Source organism: Tauraco erythrolophus, chromosome 12 (genome assembly GCF_009769465.1).
Source record: "Tauraco erythrolophus isolate bTauEry1 chromosome 12, bTauEry1.pri, whole genome shotgun sequence".
In the NCBI taxonomy this organism is placed as follows: domain Eukaryota; kingdom Metazoa; phylum Chordata; class Aves; order Musophagiformes; family Musophagidae; genus Tauraco; species Tauraco erythrolophus.
This window is the reverse complement of record NC_141476.1, coordinates 16,912,005-16,933,132: the sequence shown is the minus strand read 5'-3', so window position 1 is coordinate 16,933,132 and position 21,128 is coordinate 16,912,005.

The window sequence follows — 21,128 nt, the reverse complement described above, 5'->3', positions numbered from 1 at the left end:
TTGGAAAAAATACTTGCTATGCAAGTGCACAGACAAGCCAAATATCCCTTCCTTATTCCCAGGAGCTTTGACTCCAGCTGGTATAAAAATCAGTGGAGTCAATAAAGACCCTGGCTGTGGACCAAGCTAGAAATGGAGAAAGGTTTGGCCAGCGTAACGATTGTACTCTGGCCTAGGCAAGAGAGTTTGCTTCTCACCCCGTCAGTAAAGCCCTATGCAAACTCCTCATACAACCCTACTCTGTCTACAAGCACTGCAGAAAAATGGAAGAAAACCCTCAGCGGGTTGTTAAGAGGACATCAGGGCACGGCTGAGACTCCCACGCCTGCAAATGCAGGACACCCATGGAGGGGGCCAGAGTGCAGAACACATCACAAGAGCCACACAGCATCAGATGCTCTCCTGCTCCGTTTTTTAACCACTTGCAGATGAAGCCCAGATGGCTTCCAGAGTGAGGGAGAAGGGTGTGTTACTTACACAAGCAATGCCATATTTCAGTAAATATCATATGCCATCCAGACATTCTGGACTGGATCCAATTTCCGTTAGGTTTTGCTCAACTGGGGACCTGGCTCCTCCAGCAGACAGCAAACTCCATTCGTGCTCAGTGCATGTCTAAGGCAGATCTGCATCTCAGGCCGACACACATTTTTATCGTATGATCCTTGTTTCACCTGGCACAAAGTTAGGATTTCCAATGTTCAGCCAACCAACCCCTGATTCCAGGCTCAGCTCAGACAGAAGCGAGTTAACTCTTCCTCACCAGCACTGTGTAGGACAGTGCAGGCCACAGCAACCTGCTTCTACTCACCTCTCTGGGGATCCTCAGGGTCTTTTCAGGTTCCTTTCATGTGCTCCATCTCAGGATGTCACGGGTGTACCTGCAGTGCTAGAAAGCACCTGGTCTGTTTGTTTAATAACTGTCACAAGAGACAGGTACCCACCTGGTAGTCCCCTGAGATGAAGTGTTAAAGTCTGTTTGTAACTTCAGATGGAAAAGAATATCTTGAGTTCTTTCCTTAGGTCCCTTTCAAATTATAATTATTAGACTTGTCTCTAAACTAACAGGGAAGAACAGAGGTAGGAGGCATTTCAGCAACCACCTCTTTAACATAGCAAGTTTAAAGAAATGAGGGAATTCTCCAGTACATATAGTCCCAGGGACAGACCTGTCCTTGATACAAAACTCCAAACGCAGCTTTAAAAGATGGTCTCCCCAGTCCTGATTGCTGCCTGCTGCACTAGGATGTTGGGGGTCTCTGCACAACCTTTGTCCAGTAGCCTAGCTGGCTTCGGGACCTTACAAGGCCTCATTCAACAAATCCAAGGCAAGCAAGGCCTCATTCAACAAATTTTTGGAGGCATGCTTTTTAGTCAAACGCACCTTCTCAGGACACAGTACTCCAAATACATGCATCCCTCAACCTGCCAAGGAGCAGGTGACCATGAAAGAGCAGCAGTAGCAGGAATCAACAAAACAAGGCAGGAATCATTCCTGCAAAGAACCAACCTGACCAGAATTTCACTGCCTACTTCTCTTTCAGAAAGCACGGCACTTCCTCCAGGCAGCTTTACTCACACCCTCCCTTTAAAAAAAACCACACAAAATTCTCACAGGCTTGGCAGAGGGAGGCTAGATGTCTGGCACACTGGCAAAGACAACAAACCCAGGGCTCCCCTCTCACAGCCCATATGCACGAGACACACTGGCATGGACAACAACTTTGTTGAAGCCAAACCAGTGACCCGACAGCTTTTCTGGTATTTATTTTGGACACTGAAGCCAAAAAATGCACACACTCATGAACGAGGATGGCATGGGTTAAATGCAAAAAGAGTGAGTAAGTTTTGTTCCACTTGAGCTACAAGTTTAGTTGGGGTTCGTCAGCCTTAATGTACTGGTCACAGTGCAAGAGCCGGAGTGGCTGTGCAGCCGCTTCCTCCCCGCACACATGGAATGGGCCGAAGCAGGAGGTGGGCACTGATAAAGCCGCAGCATGAGGCACTGCTGAGGCTGTTCTTGCCTTCTTAAGGAGCACTAATGTCAAGTCTGCGGAGCCTCTCTAGCTCACTTCTTTGCTTTTTTGTGACCTCCTACCTCATGGTTGAGAGCCTTTCCTCTTCCCAGCCCTCCCAGACCCTGCGTACTAGATAACCCCTGCCTTCTCCCTGGTGTTGCATCTAAGCTCCCAGACCAAACGAGACATCATTCAGAGTAAAGCCTCAAATGAACTTTTCTCTCTAGGAGTAGAGGAGTTTATTTCAAAAACCCAAACCAGGTATCTAATACATAAAGCAGCTCTCACAGATCCGAGCTCCAGGAAGCCCATGAGCACAGGCATCCATGAGCCTCTTTTTCAGCTGTTACACTGCTGAAAATACATGGCCATCCGTACAACACGGAGGAACAAACCAAAAAAAAACCCCTCTCAAATCAGATCAGCTGGTGACGTATTCCTCAAAAACTCTGACAAGTTGTAATTGTGAGTTTTATAGCACATATACACACACACAGCAGCATGCTGCGGGGCACCTCTCCAGTTACTTCCATGGCTTCCTCAGCACCCTGGAAGCTGGTGCTGGCCTTGTTCAGACACTTTGCTCAGTCCCTTTGCAAGCTCTGCGTGTCTGTGTACGTCTCCCACATCTTCTCCTTCTGTGGGACTCATGCTGTAAATCTTGGTATTGCTACAGCAATTTCCCAGTCTAATCACATGCCTTGTTGCATTACCACAGCAGTGATAGCTGGTTGAACCACACACCACATCCTTGCAATTGTTTCTATTACTCACAATTGACTTATTTATTAAATTTCAGCTTGCCAAGCCTTGCCAGAAGATGAGCAAGATCCCTGTCACCCCTTCTTGCTGTTGTTCAGAGTGGCGGAGGGCAGGTGAGTAGGCTGCGAGTCTGAGCTAAGAAACATTCCCAGCAATTTTGTAAGCTTTCTCCAGCAGCCAAGCTCCCTTGCATCTACACACCAGGGCTTGAGCCCTGGGAAGTAAACTCTTGAATTGCAACAGAAATCAAAAGGGAAAGTAGATGCAAACGAAGCCTCAATTAATTCATGATTTTAGAGCAGACAAGTATTTCCACAGACTTGCTTGTAGCGAGGCACCAGCTGCAGTCTCCACATGCGGGTCTGTCTCTGCCCCCACCCTCACTTGCGGGTCTACCCAAGAGCAATCCATAACAGAAGAGCAAAGTGCCTCTAGATGCAAGAAATTCTGCTTGTGGGGGATTTCCTAGGCTCGGAACAAACAGCCTGATGGCTCCTGGCTGCTTCGGAGGCCCAACCCACCATCTTGTGCCTCACAAACACTCCTCTGACAAAAGAGTTTGACTCCTTGCTTTCAAAGAGGAACAAACAGAAGGCAAGTTCAGACAAGGCTCATGGCTGCTTGCCCAGCCAGGCCTCAGCTAGTCCTTCATAGTAAATATTTGTTCTTAATTACAGTGCCGTTTGCCCCGGGAGCTTGCCTGCAATCTGTAGGAGGGAGGGGGATTATGTTGTTGATAGGTAAATAATAGCTCTTTCATCCAGAGAACTCAGTTCATTTTCCAAAGATGAAAGCCTCCTGAATACTTTCCCCATAGGTTAGAGTAAGGATTTTAAATCTTTGTCCCACTCAGGGGCATGCCAAAAACTCCCACAGTAGGTTCAGAGAGAGGGGGGTTGGAGCTTCACCACGACAGCTCACCCTCCAGCCTTGCTGCCAGCAGGAGTCAAGCGGGCCAGATTCACCACTAGCAACTGGCCAAGCGGGTATCAGGCGGGATTTGGTCTGCCCTCGTAACGCGAAGCGAGGACAGAGTCTGCTGCTGACCAGCAGCATGGAGCACATGCTGCTCTGCCATGCCTGGCCGTCACACCGAGACGCTGGAGCCAGGTGACTGACGTGAGATGGAGCCAGAAACAAACTCCATCCCTCCCAGGTCCTGCTTCTGCCCAGCAGACAGCCATGCTCCTTCATGCCCAGCTCCTGTATGGAGAGCTCCCAAGGGCCTGGAGCATCTTCTAGGGAAGGGCAAGGCACTGCCCAAGCACAGAGCAGCCACGTGAAGCAATCTCACAGACAACATGTGGGAAGCAGCCAGTTCTCACTCTTCCCAAAAGCTGACAAGCATGAGTTTTGATCCTCCTGCACTCAGCTCCCAAAACATCAAAAATACAAATATTTATCAGCAAGACTAAGAGAAACGTAAGCAAGGCTGCTGACCTCTGCTCTGTCTGAGGAGGAGGTGAGAAGTAACTTCCGCCCACCCACCACGAGAAAACCCATTGACCCTCTGAGAGGCACTGAAGGAACGCAAGCTTTCCCCTTCTCCCCAAGCCACCTAGCCAATATCACTGCCAAGGCATCTGGTATCTCAGAGACAGAGGTCAGAGCCAAGCTAGTTCCAGTCCCAGAACACATTACCCATTTCTTCCATAAAGAAGAAAAAACAAATAAAAATGACAACAAAAAATCCCACCATAGGCAACCGAAACCAGCAGCTACCCATGCTACAGCTTCCTAATCCATTCCCAGTAACCCAGCCCAGCACAGAGAGCAGAGGACAAAAGCTGTTAAACGCTAGAAATGAGAGAAGCCTTCAAAGAGCAGGCCCTAAACTTTCCAGGGAGAGCCAGACACACAGAAGTCTGACACTATAATATTTAAAAATCCAAGATAAATTGCAATCCTTTCCTCCCATGTCCAGCCCATCGCTCACGAGAGGTTTTTTGCATGTCCCAGCTAGGCAGGAGCAGCCACTGAAATGATACTGCAACTTTTAATGCCCAGGAAAGCAATACAAACACCATCCAGCACCACCTCTGCTGCTCTTCCCCTCCTTGTCTTATCGTTTACAAGCAGACCTGCTGGGCTTGGTTTTGTTCTTCTTTCCAAACGTCACCCAAGACCTTTTTTTTTTTTGCTCCAAACGCCGCTTAAAAAAAAAAAATCATGAAAAAAAAATAGTGCCATTCCCTCTCTCGAGCTGTAATGGACTGGCCTGAAATCTGTTGCCAGCATGCAATAAATATTTGTACAGTTCCTTTGTAGTTTCATTCATCTTCTGCTGCTGCAACACTTGAATCATTTAGCATTTTTCCTTCTTACCCAAGGTCTTCAAGTTCCTAGACAGAGATTTAATTAAGCCTCTGAAAATCTCCTGTCCAGTATCCTCTAACACCCTCATGGTGAGCTGGAGCTTTTCAGCTTGATCCATATATGAAATCAGCTGTGGTGTGAGCAGTAGGAAAGAGAAAGAAAGATTTGCTCCATGCGTCCTCCCCTCTACAGTAATACCCTCATTGTTGGGGGACAGCCAGTCCCAGGCCTCGCATGAGCATTTTTACACAAGCCCCAACTCCATGAGCAGTTAAGATAAATGGTTCATGGCATTATGTCCAATAAAGGACTGCACTGGAGCTACGGGACCAGAAATGTGGCTGGTGTCAAGTCTTTCCTCTGGTATGTTGCTATGTCCTACCCACCTGAATCTCTTTATTACATCCTTCAGATGTTTACTTTGCTTCCTGCCACTAAATTCATCAGACAGGCTTCCTTGCTATTAAGCTAGTTACAAGGTACATGGTTAGAGGCACATTTTATTATGTGCCTAAACAAGGAGTTAATCCTATAAACCTATGTAAGACACAATATGTTTAGAACAAGAAATCAACAAGGAGGGAAGTTTTGAAAGGCCACTTTCAAACAATCCTTTGCTTATCTCTGACTGAGGCTGAACCTTTAACACAACAGTCTGCCAACAAGCCCCAAACCACCTAGACCCTCCACCTGTAAAAGCAAAAGACAGCCTAAAACCAAAAGCGACATCAGGTCCCTGCTGCTTGCCTAGAATCCCACTCCTAAGCAGTTCTGAGCCTTCCAAACCCAGATCACCAGCTTACGACCTTGTCAAAAACAGAAGAACTTGGATTTGGGATTAATACACCTTTTTCCTTTTGCAGTGGGGCAGGGGAGAGCAGCCAGGGAGCATAAGCAAGTTCACAGACAAAGGGTTGACAAATTACTTTCAGATTAACGTTTTTTTCCTTTCCTATGCAAGACAAACTACCTTAAAATGCTAGCAAGGAGGAAACGTGTTTCTCCTAATTCTCTTCTCTAATATAAATGCAGACTACTACCAGGGAAGCAGAGAACAGGGCTGAACAGATTTCTCACCAAAACCTGCAAAGCCTGAAAAGAGCTATCAGGCAGTAGCAGCTACCAGTGACTTCTTGAATGAACTCACCTTGAGACCAAAGCAAAAAAGCCCAGGCTCTTGATCCTTACAGCCCCTTGAAATAATGAGAGCAAGGATGCACATATATTTAAGTTAATGCATCCAAAGTTTAGGCGCACACCCCCTTACCTTTGGCAACACAAAGCATAAATATTCGCCAGGGAATGGAGCAGGGCAGGGGAGACCAGAAAAAACACTACACATCTTGTGAGTCACAGCAAGCCATAACAGAGGATTCATTAACTGGATTCAGGTGATCCTATTAGCTTTGCAATTGCTGCACATCAGGCTGCAGAGCAATTAGGGCTGCAATTCAGAAGGATTTACCAGAACATTTTTTATTAAAACACAGCTGTTAATCGGCCTGACTAAAGTCTTCAGAGCTATTAGCCTGCTGCACAGAAGTCATAATTACTTCATCCACTGCAGAAGAAGGTATCAAAGAAACTGCCTGGGATCATCTGCAGGTTTAGAGGACCAAAGGAAAGCCAGGGAATTCAATGGGACATCTCCCTTTGGCATCACCACAGGCTTTTGATCATATTTCTAAGTAGAGCACTTTGGAGGCCAGCAGAGAATGTAAGAACATTAAGCCTACACAGGAAGGATTTGCCATCGGAAGTATGCCAAGGCAACACCCAGCTGTATTAGTTGACTCAGAGTTACTGCATAAGTCCTAATTGCTGTCTAAAAGTTTAGTGGTCCACCTGAATTACATGATCTCTATCTGCTCAGGATGTTTGGCCACCCTGCAGCATCTCACAGAAGCAGGGCCCATATTGCCTCTTCCGGAGGCAGAGCATTTTTCCGTGCAGACAGACTCAACCACTCCAGGGAGGGATAAAGGGCAAGCATCTCTGAGCAAAGCAGTGGAGCATGATGGGCTCCTGTGTTTCTAAGTGCATGGCTAGTTGCGGGAACAGGAGGACTCATCCCAGCTCCTGTCCATGACCTCACTTCCACCAGGTTAAGGCAGGCTTGATTCAAGTGACAGAGAACTGGGCTCAACAAGTCTGGCCACAGGATTGAGAAAGAGCAACATATCCGGGCACCTGCTGTCCTGCCCTGCTCCGCTTCCACAGACACAACACACACAGCCCTGCATGAGAGCAGGAGGGCAGAGACACCAACAAAGGCAAGAGAAGAAATGATTTCTCTCTCCACCCTCTCAGACCAGACTTGGTGAGCGTAGGACAGGGGTTCTGTGAGTCAGGCTGTCCCTCCTCTGCCGCCAGCACCACCCATTCCCCTTCCCATCCTCTTTTGCTCAGAGGTTTACTACCAGCACACAGAACATCCTTTCCCAGTTTCATCCCCACCATACCAGCTGGCATATGCAGTGAGCACCTCCTGCCAGGAGGGAACCGGCAGGCTACACTGCCTGACTTAGACCACGAGACCACACTGTCATAGTTCCTGTGCAACCGGGTACTCTGTAAGAAACCCTGCCAGACTCTCCGAAACCCAACACCCTGACCCATATTAAGCAAAACAGTTTATCAACAGTCTAAAGGGAAGCTCAGAAAGGAGAACGTGCTAAAAGAACAAGTGGAAATATGCATGTATACACAGGCTCTGAGGATGAGGAACTAACATTAGGGCAACAACATGTAGCCAACTTCACCACAGGCTCTGGAAAGGAGATCTGCTTGTAACTACCAGGCACCTTTAGAAGAAACACTTTGAGTCTTATGCTCTAGAGACCCAAGACTCTGATACATTCTGCTTTGCCCAAGGTTTCTAACTAACAGATATGACGCGCCTCTGAACCTCCTGTCCCAGCACCCAGTCTGAGTTTGCTCTGGTGGGAAGAGCACAGTGGACCTCTGACAGGGTCTCCCTCAGAAAAGCCCTGCTCAGATGCATGGCACACAAAGCACAGAGTAGATTCTAACCAGTGCAGGGATGTACTTCTGAAGAAGAACGTTCCATTTTCATAAGCAAGCTAAATGAACATGTTCAATATCTTCCTGTTCCAAGGGGAGGGGATAGAGAAGATTTTGCCAGCTTCCTCTCCTTGCGCACATCAAACACTTCAGCTCACACGCCCCACAGGGAAGCCTCCACAGCGTCTAAACCCAGTATAAGTTTTACATCATTAGCCTCGTACAACAACTAACACAGGACTAATGATGTAATGCAAATAATTAAACATAAAATCATGGTTGGCAGTTGACAGAAGAAGGGAGTTGGCTGCAACAGCTCTTAGTGACAGCTCTTTCTTCCTTTGCCCTAATTCAAGTTGCAGAGGTGAAAAGCACTGTCCCGCCTAGCAGGATCACAGTACAGCAGAGGACCCCTCCAAATTTCCAGATCAAATAAACTGCTTGTTAACTGTCTGACCAACTGCAGAAGTGATAACTGCCCGGCTCTGACCTGCCAGCCACATGCCAAAAAAGAGATCTGATCTTCATAAACCAGCAATACTGAGCTTAACTAAACATTTCTCTCTTTTGCAGCTGGACACTAGAGCAGGTGTACAACTGGAATCAATGCTCATCAAATGATTTAGCTCCTTTGTCAGTTCACAAATCAGCCACGAACAGACTTCAGTTTTGATGACTACTCATTATGCTCAATTACTCAGTGTATGGTTTATGTGAATACATTTCAGCTCACAGATAATTCACAATTATTCCTTTGGTTGCGTAAACCACATGGTGACTTTCAAACATAAGATCACCTAAATCACCTATTAAATTTGGATTACAAGTGGAGACAGCCTTAAGGAATCTGGTTTTCTAGACAGTTTATGGGCTGTCTGACCACTGGTTTGGGGGGAACTTCCATAGTCACTTTTTAAAATCTAGGCCAGATTTCTCCTTTATTTTAAATTTGAAAGTCATGCAAAAAGTTTCCAAATTAAAAACCCACATTCCGTGGACACTGCTGAGAATAAACTATTAACATTCCCATGAAACTCTTAAAAAGTGCTGCATACGCGGCCGGAAGCCCTATGTGCTGTTTCTCTTTGAATCCTTCTCAGTTGTTTTTTCCCTGAAGGCTTCATGGAGCTCTACTGGACACAAATAAAAAAGTTAAACATTTCCTTTTCTGGTACATCACATCAATTGATACTTGACTCATAGACCTTTCAGGCCTAGAAGGTTTTGTGTTCTTAAGGGAATTGTCTCTTTTTTGTTGTTTTCCTGTTTACTCTTCCATTGTGTTCCAGTTGTAGTTTGTTGGGGTTTTTTTTCCATGCAAAGCAAGAAGCAGCTCCAATTAACAAGTTACAGATTCCTGTAAATATTCTCTACTTGGAGAGGGCAAAGGAGAGGTTTCTGGGGCAGAGGAAGAATAAAAAAACAGAATAAGGGTTATAAAAATGAAAAGTAAACTGGCTAAGCGACTTCTTAAAGATCCCTTGTACAGAAGACACCTGTCTTGCAGCAGGCACAGCAGAAGTGGTCATGTGAAGCAGCAAAAGGGGATATAGTGAGACCCAACAGCAACTCAAGAGCTGCAAGGCTTGCTAAAAGCCATTGGCCTTTATCAGAAAGGCATGCCAACAGCAGAACCACCCGTTCCTCTCAGTCCGTGTCTGCAGGAAACATGATAAAAACCTTCACCAAAATACAAATAAGGAGTCAGGACTTGCCAGCTTGTTATTTTGCACGACAGCCATGCCACAGGGGTGCTGCCTGGGATCACATCCCTGCTGACTAGGGTACTGAACAAACTGGAAGGCAAAAGACAGCACCCACCCTAAACTGGCTCTCACTGCTGATTTTGGAGCCACACACCTGAAGCCATGTCTAGAGCCAAGAAGGAGGAAGACATCTAGACCAGAAGTAGGTTGTGCTCTCTATTCAAAACTTTGCTCTGCTCACCAAAATATCTGACTGCAGGCAATTAAAACTGGCTTTCTGCTCTTTGGTGGTGTTTGTTGCTTCGTATTCTTGTCCATGGTCGCCGATAATGGAGCACACAACAAAACTCCCTGCGTTTCCCACCCCGCTCTTCCAAACATGGCAGCTCACCCGAACCCCAAGACTGGGTGCTCACTCAGGAAAGGCCTCCACTTTCAGGAAACTGGTTACTTCCACCAAAGTTGCCTTGGTAGGGAGTTTAATGAATGAAGAATGCCCTAAGGAGAAAGGAGACAAGTGAGAGTTTGGCACAGAGCATCCACCTCGCCCTGCTCACAGAACACCAGTCCCTCCCAGTGCTGTGAAGAGCATTTACCAGGGCTGTCCCAGAGCTGGACCTGGAAGTCAGCCTGAAGCCCCACCCCAAGATCCTCCTGTGTGCTCTGCACCTCCTCCTGGCCAAGGCTTCTCGAGGGCTTCCCACATGTCAGGATGTTGCTGTCTGCATTTCTCCAGGGGATGCCTTCCCAGGTAGGGATGGCTACAGATCAGGACTCCAGCAATTGGGTACTCTGGCATGACACCTTACACCTATGCTTGGAGTAGACCTTGGGAGAAGGAGACTGGGCCATGAGGTTCTGGTGAAAGCTGGTTTGTTAAAAGCTCAGGGCTCAATCCCTGTTATGCCACCAACTTTCTGTTGGTGGCTCAGTCCAGGGTCTGCTCATAGCCTGTGCAGGACACCCCTTTCCATCCATCTCCTGCCTGGCTGAGCACCCTGAGGCTTCCACAGCCGGCAGCACAGGGAATCCCCTCCCTGCAGCAGACCAGATCCCAACACCACACACAAAACAAGAGTTCTTGAATCTGTCTTCTTTCTACAGCAAGCCTAAACTCTCGCTCCAGTCCTTCCACCTTCCCAAACTCCAGTGTCTCACCAGGCCACTCGGGGCTCTACAGGAATGTTGACCCCTTCAGCCTCACAGCTCTTCACTGCAGGGTAGTGTCATCTGTAAAGGGGGAAATATCACACAGCAGCACCTGGCTAGCAAAGGATCAACATTCAAACATCCACGTTACAGAAGGACTCGGGGAGAAAAGTAATAGACAAGGGTGGGCTTCGACCTGTGCAACGGAGTGGAGCATCTGGTAAGGAGAAAACAGTGAAGGCAGTGAAATCCAGTGAGCTCAGCGACCCAGCACAGCATTTTAGCAGCGACCATGCAGCACCACAGTCAATCTTTTCAGACCTGACTGTCAACCAGGCAGGATTAAAGCACCACTTACAAAATTACAAGATCAATAGATGTTACAAGCATGTTACCAGGTGTCGTGACTTGCTGGAGGCACATCCCTGAAGAGAGCAGAAGCAATTACAAGCACTCTGTTCACTATCCAGCTGCATCAGCCAACCGTAGGCACCACTTAGTAACCCTTTATCAAAGTAAACTTAGCACAAAGGAGGATCTGGTGTGCCCACACCACTGTATACATCCTCTGAGCCACTGCTGCTCCCTGACAGAGTTCATCTTAAACAGGCCCCAAATGTATCAGTCATTTTAAAATTAAAAAAAAAAAAAAAAACAACAAACACAACCACCAACCAAAAAAACCCGAATTGGCCATCAAAGCCAAAGTGTGTGCTGTTTATAATAAAGTAGAACCCTTAGATCACATAACCTGCTATACTGAAGAGAAAACAACAAAGAAAAACACCTGGAGAAGGAAGAGAAGTCCACATGCCATGACTCTTCTGCTGACTTTCAGACAAAAATCAACTATGCTGAGAGGGCTAGAAACAATAGGAAGTAAGAAACAAAAATAAGGATGTCCTATGGATGGCTGAAAGGCCTTGTCCTAACTCATACAAGAAGCCTGGGACAGGCAACTATCACATCACTCATCTTAGACCAAGCCTGGGGAGATCCCCTGTCCAAGATGGACAATCTAAACGGGACAGAAAGACTCTAGGAAGCAGCAGGGAGTTCGTACATCACTGTAGCTTCACAAACTTGGTCCAAGACAAGGTCTGTAAAGCTTCTGAATGAAGAAGCAGGGATCAGCCCAGAGCTGGGCAATAAATAAAACACCATCAAGCACCTGTGAGCAAGATGGATGGTAAAAAGCCAAACAAGTCCAAACCCGCAAGGACATGACGGCATTTTCCACGAACTTGCAACATCACCTTCAGGGTGGGGATGAGCAACCAGTGTCCACACCTTGTTGCACTGTAGTCATTTGGATGGTTATGGGATCATACTAGAATACCAGCTGCATATGAACATGTGGTTAAGGACCCTCACAAACCTCTGTAGAGGCAGTTCATGTCTCACAAACACACACATGCTCTCACCCTGCTGGCAAATGGAACGTGCAGAGGCATCGTGAGTTCTGTGCATGGTGCTGCGATGTGGATAGGACAGGGACAGGTAGGAGGCAACTCTTCATTTCAACAGGTTTTCTAAAAAGGTTCATAAAAGCAACTGTCTGTAGAGAACTCCCCACCACAAACAGCTTCAGCACACTCCACCCAGCTCACTTGAAAGGTGAGCATGAGGGACAGGCCACGTCTCTGATCGGTACAGGCTCCAGCTATAAGTCTAGGGAAGGGAAAGAAACACCCCACCCCACCAACCCACTTACACTAGAAGAAAAGATTTGTGGTTTTCTGTATTTTCAGAAACACCATACAACATTAAACACCCGATGGCTATATTAGCATGTCTGCTTCAGGAAAAATCACACAGCCTTTTTTTCCTCAGTATTTAGTGTTTCATCCAAATCAAAACTGAGAAATAAAGCACTCTACCCATGCACTGCAGCTTGAGTCAGTACATAAATAACAAAAAACTTGTTTTTAAAGACATTTTTTCCTGTTCTTTTCCCAGGCTACTACTCCTCTGGTGACACAAAGTGGAATCTGTCTCTTCTCCTCTGCTGAAGCTGAGATCAAACAGCAACTTTACCACATCATAAGTTACAATTAAGGCTACTCCTGGCAAAAGACGATTCTTCCCTAAGTAAATTCTAAAGCTCTCCTGGCATTTCTCTTCCTATTGTCTGCCCTGTATTTATAAGATTAGCCTCAAATTAGGACAGTTTCCTCATTCTTCCTTCACTCTTACTACAGCCTGGTTCCTGGGAATCTGATCCTATCTTCCACAGAGGTTACTCCCTGTTGATAGGAAATATCTAGTCTATGTGGGCAGGAAGCACCAACAGAGGATAATAAGCATTAAGAGAGAGTCCTTGTTATGACTTATCACCACAGCAGATCAGGAGACTCAGTAGGCCATTTGATCAAGAACATTAGGAACTTGTCTCACGCTCCCACACAGTGTCTCACCCCACTGTGGTGTGGGTTAAAGTAGCACACAGGGGCTTTGAGGGCAGCATGAGTTGTCCTGGCCCATTCAGCTACTTGCACATCATCCAGTTCTTCCTAACCAGAAGCACAGGACTTATGAAGTGATGGGAGAGAACAGGTCGAAAAAAGTGACTCCTTTTGGAGTTGGTTTCTTGCCCAAACGTTCCTCAGGGGAGACAAAAGGGGGGGTTGGTTGATCCACACGATGGCTTTCCATCACCTAAGGAAACTGTTCATTTCAGAGTGGCTGGTACTGGAGAAGATGATGTTTCTGTTGGTACAAAGCCCCTCTCCCTGCTTTGGCTGTCCTACACCACATCACAATGTCCCTTTTATAACAGATGTACAATAACCTCAGGAGTTTTTCCTCCAGCCATGCGCTTCGGCAGCTCTCTTCACTGAACAGAAAGAGAGCACATTATCTCCAACCTCCAGAAAAGCTCCTCACACATACACAATCACAGTGTGCCACACATGGCTTACTCCAGGACAGCATCTTCTTGAAAAAACAGAGGAATCAGAGCCATTAATCGTGGTTGGACCAAGCTTCATCCTGGCCTGCGCCCTGTCTTCAGTGGTATTTGACAGCAGCACCTAGGGAAGAGAATAAGAACAGGCCAAGCATGTAGCTGTGTTCATTACAAACGCTTTCCCAGGCTCCAGCTATTTGCAGCTGCGGAGCTTTCTCAACGAGAGACTGTGCACTGATGCTTAAAAGCACTCAATGGACTGTCCTTGCATTAGTTACTCCAATCTCTCCCACACCTACAGAAATGTTTTTGTTCACCACATATTCATACAGTGCATTTATACAGTTTGTTCTCAGCTCTTTTCCTAGAAGTCGATTGGGTTTGGGTTTTTTTTTTTGACCATACTCAGAATCAAACCTTGCTCCTATAGCCCTGTTCATTGAACTTCTGGGCTCTCTCTCCCAAGTGACATTATCCCATTTTGAGCCCATTGCACTGCATTTTAGATGAAGATGGCTCCCTCTTCACCCGGATTGCTTTTCTTTTCTCAGCATCATACGCTGCAACCCCACCGCTCCACACTGCAAGACTTCCTACAGCTATTCAGTGCAGCTTTTGGTTTTTACTGCTCTGAACAGTCAGCAGCACATTAACAGACACATTCAACAGCTCTGGTCTTCGACAGGCCCTTGTCGCATTTGACTGATGTCAATTCTCCATCGGGAAAGCTGGCCCTCTCACTCTCAGGCTTCATCTCCCATTTTTCAGCTTGTTATTTTTATCCATTAGAGAACCCCATGAGATATCCCAAAACCCTGAGAGCACAATATTACCTTGAATCATAGAATGGTTAGGGTTGGAAGGGACCTTAAAGTTCATCTAGTTCCAACCCCCCTGCTATGGGCAGGGACACCCTCCACTACACCAGGTTGCCCTAAGCCTCATCCAACCTGGCCTTGAACACTTCCAGGGATGGGGCATCCACAACTTCTCTGGGCAACCTGTTCCAGTGCCTCACCACTCTCAGAGAGAAGAATTTCTTCCTTAGATCTAATCTAAATCTGCCCTCTTTCAGTTTAAATCCATTGCCCCTTGTCCTATCACTACATGCCCTTGTCAAAAGTCCCTCCCCAGCTTTCCAACAGAAAGACCTATTTTCCCATCTGCTCTCTCAGCCCAACTCCTCAGCTCGCAAGCCTCAACGGTCTCCCACAGGAAGACTTTCAGTTGTGTCAGTGAGGAAAGGAGAATAGCTGCACCCCAGGCACAGGGCAGTCCTTAACATTTAGTACAGAATGGCACAATGCACCGGCAGCAGCCAGGCACCAAGGAGGCTGAGCATCCTTGACTCTGCTGAACTCAAGCTATGCCAGACCACTGCAAGAAACTCCTGAAGAACATTTTTTTCCCAGGGGGAGCCTGAACAGGTCCCCACAGAAACACTACCAGGACTTCCTCCTGCAATGCCCTGGGCTTGGAGCAGGCACAAGGAGAACTGTCATTACTCAGCAACCCAGCTTGCTTTAAACCCTGGAGAACATTTGGAGAGAAAAAAAACCATGGCTCTTCCTAACATCCCTTTGCTGGATACTATCCTTCAAACAAACAGACCACAACCTTTTCCTCCTAGTGACAATCTTCCATCCTGCCACCCCCTCTGCTCCGACTGTCCCTGAGGACTTCGGTTTTCACCTCCCTGCCACACCATGCTTTTGCAAAGTGCTCCCTTCAGCCTCCTCCACCCCAGAGCTACCCACATTTCAGCACCCAGAGAACAAGCCTCAGGAAAAGCACCTTCCTCCTTTTCACAAGGAGCGGCCGATTGCTTCAGATAATGGTATCAAGTGAACAAGTCGGACACTGAGCAGCAAGATTAGTTCCCACAAAGACAGGCTAGTAATGAGAGTGGTTAAAGACAGGTAATGAGTGGGTGGCATTTGTCAGCTTCATAATGCAGATTATAATTTGTTTATTACTCTTCTACTGCTTTCGCTGCTGTTGGAATGCAATTAAATAATAGCACCTATGAGTCCTGCCGAGTATCTGTCATCCCTGACCTACAAACATCCCTGGGCCTCCGCTGCACATGCCGTAGCACTGGACAGCAATGTGGTGGCATTGCATGGCCAGTGGGAAGCATCCCACAGCTCAGGAAGAAAAGCAAAGATCTCCAGAGACAAACCCAAATGTACCTCCACAAGGAACAGGCTCACAGAAGTTTTGAAGATTCAAGGAAACTAACCATCATCCAGAATTTAATTCATAGTTATTTCAGGACAGTGACATCTGGGAGTTATTCTGGACTGTCAGAGATCAGAGCTTGATTTTAACACTGAGGCAGGGAAAGTGTTCCTGCATGCAACTCACCACTAGTCCCATCTCCAAGGTCAAGTGCTTCATCTCTTGGTGGCTGTATTGAGTTTGTGTGGCAGGATTTTGGTAGCAGGGGAGGGAATACAGGGGCGGCTCCTGTGAGAAGCTGCTAGAAGTTTCCTCAGCTCCAAGTCAGACCCACCTCTGGCCAAAGCCAAGCTAATCAGCAACTGTGGTAGCACCTCTGTGACAACATATTTAAGAACAGAAAAAAAAAAACCCACAAAAAACAAACTCCCCAGCAGAACTTGCTGCAGAGAGAGGGGGAGGCACAGGCCTTGCCTCCCGCCTCCCATGCAAGTGGCTGCCTGCACTGGGCTACCACCCCTCACTGGGCAGTTAATGGTGGAGCAGAGATTCACCCACAGCCCGTGGAGGACCCCACACTGGAGTGGGTGGCTATGCCTGAAGAAGGCCATGACTCCGTGGGAATCTCACACTGGAGCAGCCTGTTGGTGAAGACTACAGTCCATGGGAAGGACTCACATCGGAGAAGTTCATGGAGGACTGCCTCCCATGGCTGGAGCAGGGGAAGAGCGTGAGGAGTCGTCCCTCTGAGGAGGAAGGAGCAGCAGAAACAACGTGTGATAAACTGACCGCAACCCCCATTCCTCATCCCCTTGCGCCGCTGCGGTGGGGCAGGTAGAGAAATCAGGAGCAAAGTTGAGTCTGGGAAGAAGAGAGGGGTAGAGAGAAGGTGTTGTGTTTTTTTTTTTTTAAGATTTGCTTTTATTTCTCATTATCCTACTCTGATTTGATTGGTAACAAATTAAATGGATTTTTTCCCAAGTCGAGTCTGTTTTGCCCATGACCATAACTGGTGAGTGATCCCTCCCTGTCCTTGTCTCAAACCACAAGCCTTCCATTATATTTTCTCCCCACCATGCCACCGGAGGAAAGGAGCGAGCAAGCAGACGCATGGTGCTTAATTGCCAGCTGAACCTAAACCACAACAGTGGCCAACCAACACAAGCTGCAAGGGCCCATGATTTTCCAGGGGAGGCAGCACATATGATCCAGAGTGCTCTTCACAGATGTCCCTCTCCTAAAAGGATCTGTTCTCTCTCTTCTCATGTGAGAGGGGCCCGGCTATCCCAGTCTGGAGGATAAGGCTGCAGGCACTGGACTGATACTGATGCTCTAAGAGAAGTGTGGACAGAGGACAAGATTGGGCTTTCCTGGCTACTGCTGGTTTGAGCCACAGATAGGAAGTGGCAGTCCTGTCATGTCGACTGGAAACTGGATCTCAGTGGAAGCACTGATAGTGTACCAGGAACGCACACCGGCAGACGGCAGCTTCAAACATGACTGGATTTTTTTAACTAAAATACTGACATTCGTAAATCTTTGTCCGCACATACGCACTTCTATCCACTTTTACCAGATTTAAAACTAGACTGGGAATTTCTCTAAAACTGCCTGAGCAGCTGGCAACACAGGAAAGCGGCACGCTGGCTGCTCTGGGCTTTTCCAGATACAGTTTTTGTGCAGTCCAGCCCCTTATTTGGACCCCCATCAGCATGGCACCCCTCACCACCAGGGCGTTCACCATGTTCTGCTGCAGGACTCGCTGGACAGAGGCAGACAGGGTCAGCGGAAAACCTCTGCTTCACTAACTTTCAATAACAAACCTCCTGCCCCTCCCCAAACCACTTAAGTCCTTCCCTTTGCAAAGAAAAACATGCTGCAGGGACATAAATAAAAATCAGCGGCAAATTTCAGCACTGAACTGCACTATCAGTGCATGTTTGGGCACAAGCTAGTGCCCACTGAAGTCAGCAGAAGTTTGGAAAGACAAAACACCTCCCACACAAAGGAGAGACAGAGGAAGCAGTCAGAGCTGCGGGGCAGATAAGCCGCCTGTCAGAACAGGCTTGGACTGTCCTAGCAGGAAGATGTTGTCCAATGAGAGGGAAAGCTATTTGGGGAATGAATGAATAGTGAAGCTTCTTGCTAAAAAAAAAATATAAAAAAAACCCAAACAAAAAAAAGAAAACCCTCAAGACTTTCCCAAACATATCTCTTGCTCAGCTTCCTGCCAAGTGGATGCAAGGCCAAGACACGCAGGAGCCTGCTTGAACCTCTAGCACAGGATCATTTGAAGGCAACAGCCTGAATGGGGGCAGGGGGAAGGTGATGAATGGCAGAGAGGACGCAGAGACGGAGCTGACAGCAGAGCTGATCCTTGTTCTGCTAGAGGAGCGGGCAGCTTTCTGCAGGCTCAGCACCCTGAATCCCCTCAAAATCACATCAAATGCACAGCTTCAAGAGGATCTTGCTTGGCTCTTGTGTGTGTGTGTGATCCTGCCCTGGACTACTGCCTGCTCCAAACAGCGGGGAATCAGCCATCCAGGGAGAGGAAGTGGCAAATTTAAAGTAAGAACCAAGCAAATTGCATCACTGGAGCAGAGCTGTAAATCTTCCACCAGGTACTGAGCACTTCACTGCCAGGATTGCATGGTGAAATGACAGGTCCAATTCAGAGCCACACCGGGGAAAGGAGGAGAGTGCTTACCCCAAACCCAAAGTCACGACCCCTCTAACTGCAGCCCCTCACACACATTCCAATTCAAAACCTCCCATACAGAAAAATGCCGTGCTTCTAGGGTGTCACATCCACAACCAAACCTCAGAGCTCAGCTTCCTGCTGGCACAGGGCTTTCGCTAATGCCGTAGCAGTGACCAGGGTCTCGCCAACGCACCAGTCTGCTCCCTCCCACTATCTGCAGGATTTATCACAACAATTCACCTCTTAGAAGAAAACAAGGCAAAACCACAAGCCAAACTAGAGCAGTCTTTACAAGGAAAGGAAAAGAAATAAAAAGACAACACAGACCAAAAACAAAGAGTAAACTTCATAAAAGCAAAACCCCAAATCATGAAGAATCTGTCCTTGAGGCAGTGTTGGAAGATGAGAAGAGCAGGGAGATGCGAAGAGTCGAGTGCTTGAATGCAGAGACTTTCAAAATAAAGCAGCGAGAAACCCAGCAAATGGCTTTACATAAGCCGGATGTTTCTCTAGGGAAAAAAAGTAGGAAAATAAATAAATCTGCCTGGATTCCCCTTCCTTCATTCATACTTGGTTCCCTCACCAGATATTCCTTAAGGCCCTACATGCTCTTGGATCACTTGCACCAACTGAGCAGCACAGAAGTAACACATACTCCCCAAATCTCCCCATAGCACAGCCAGTCTCCATTTCCAAAATGTCTCAATGTCTCAGAGAAAAGTCAGGGCTCCATTCTCCTGCAGGACCACAGCTTTGCAGGAGCAGCTGCCAGGTTGAGGGTACCTCAAATGCCAATGATCAAAGAAAGAGAAAGCAGTGGAGAAACCAGGGAAAGCAAGTCAGGGTAATGCAGAACTCACACGCGTGAGTTCAGCCATGAGCACAAACAACCAGAAAGGAAAACGAAAGGCCAGAAAGCGCTGGTGGTCTCCCCTTGCACCCGACAGCAGAGGGGGGTCTGTATTGCCCCTGTACTGAGGCACCCCCATGGCCCCCAGACACCGAGGCTGAGCACCAGAAGTCTGGGGCTGCACAGCCAGCCTGAGTGTCTGCGCCTGCCGCATGATAAATTCCCAACCCATAATTAATCCCCAACCCTGGACTGAGCCATCAAAGCTGAACCACAGCTTCCGCCCTGCCCCAGCTCCCAACCTGCAAACGCCATCGCGACACGGCTGAGCAGGGCAGCACGGAGGCGTCAGGGAGGAGCCCGGAGGCACCAGAAACTTACAATCCCACTGCAAGCAACTCATCGTCTCTGGCCACTGATGCCGGCGCCATCGCGGCTGCCGAGGGCTGCCATCACGGGCTGAGGGGTTCCACTGCTGCCAGCTGCACGGAGCCTTCTTCCCCCAGGCCCTGGGCTCATCCTCCTGTGCAGGGCCCAGTGGCAGCTCTGTACCACCGTGGTGGCCACGAGTCTTTCAGGCATCCCAGGGCCACCAGCCAGGGTGCCCCAACACCCGAGGTGTCACAGCAGCTCCGGTTGCCCTCGCTGCAGCCCATCCTTTGAGCCTGAGCAATGCAGCAAGAAGGTCAAAAGACAAAGCCAAGAGAAAGGGGAACTTTGCAGCTTGAACAGAGGAACTCACTGGTGCAGGATGTGGAGGCTGGATGGGACTCCCATGAGCTGCCCTTCCTACCTGATGAACATCTCCTCGCCTACCCTCTCATCCCAAATTACATTTAGTCAGCCCAGCACTCTGACCTCAAGCATGATTAAAAGAAAGATTTGAGGCAGTACAGGAGCAAATGGCACAAAATCTGGAAGAAAGCCCACTTTCACACGCTTTCTGAGCAGCCCAAAGCACGACTATCACAGCCTGTGCCAGTCAGCTGTAAATACAGGATGTGTTGATTAGCTGAACTATTTACATGCCTTCGCAACACTGCAAATAGTCTGATTTGCTCACTGAAAGGATAAAAAAAGAAAATAACAGCCTGCAAATAACCTGGTTACCTTGGAAATGCGAGCACCCAAATTCAGATGGTGGCAGGAAGAGTCTGCTTTCCCACGTGCGTCTCTGGGTGACGCAAGAGCAGGCAAGTTCAGAACTGCAGAGGTTGACTTTCATCATGCTCAGAGAGGTTTAATACCACACCAAGAAGGGCCTATGAGACCAGTAAGAGAAGACACAAGTGAGGGTAAGCAAGCTACAAGAGAGGGAATGAAAGCTACAAGTAACCCCAAAGCACCTTCCCCAAGCTCATGTCCTACTCATTGGGCTCCTGATGCTGCCTCCCACCACCTCTTCACATCTCCCTCCTACAGTTGTTCGGGGCACATCTGTCCTGACTTTGCGTTGTCTCTCTATCGTTGTCTATGACCACAAGTAATGTTCACTGCACTGCCCTGGGAACCT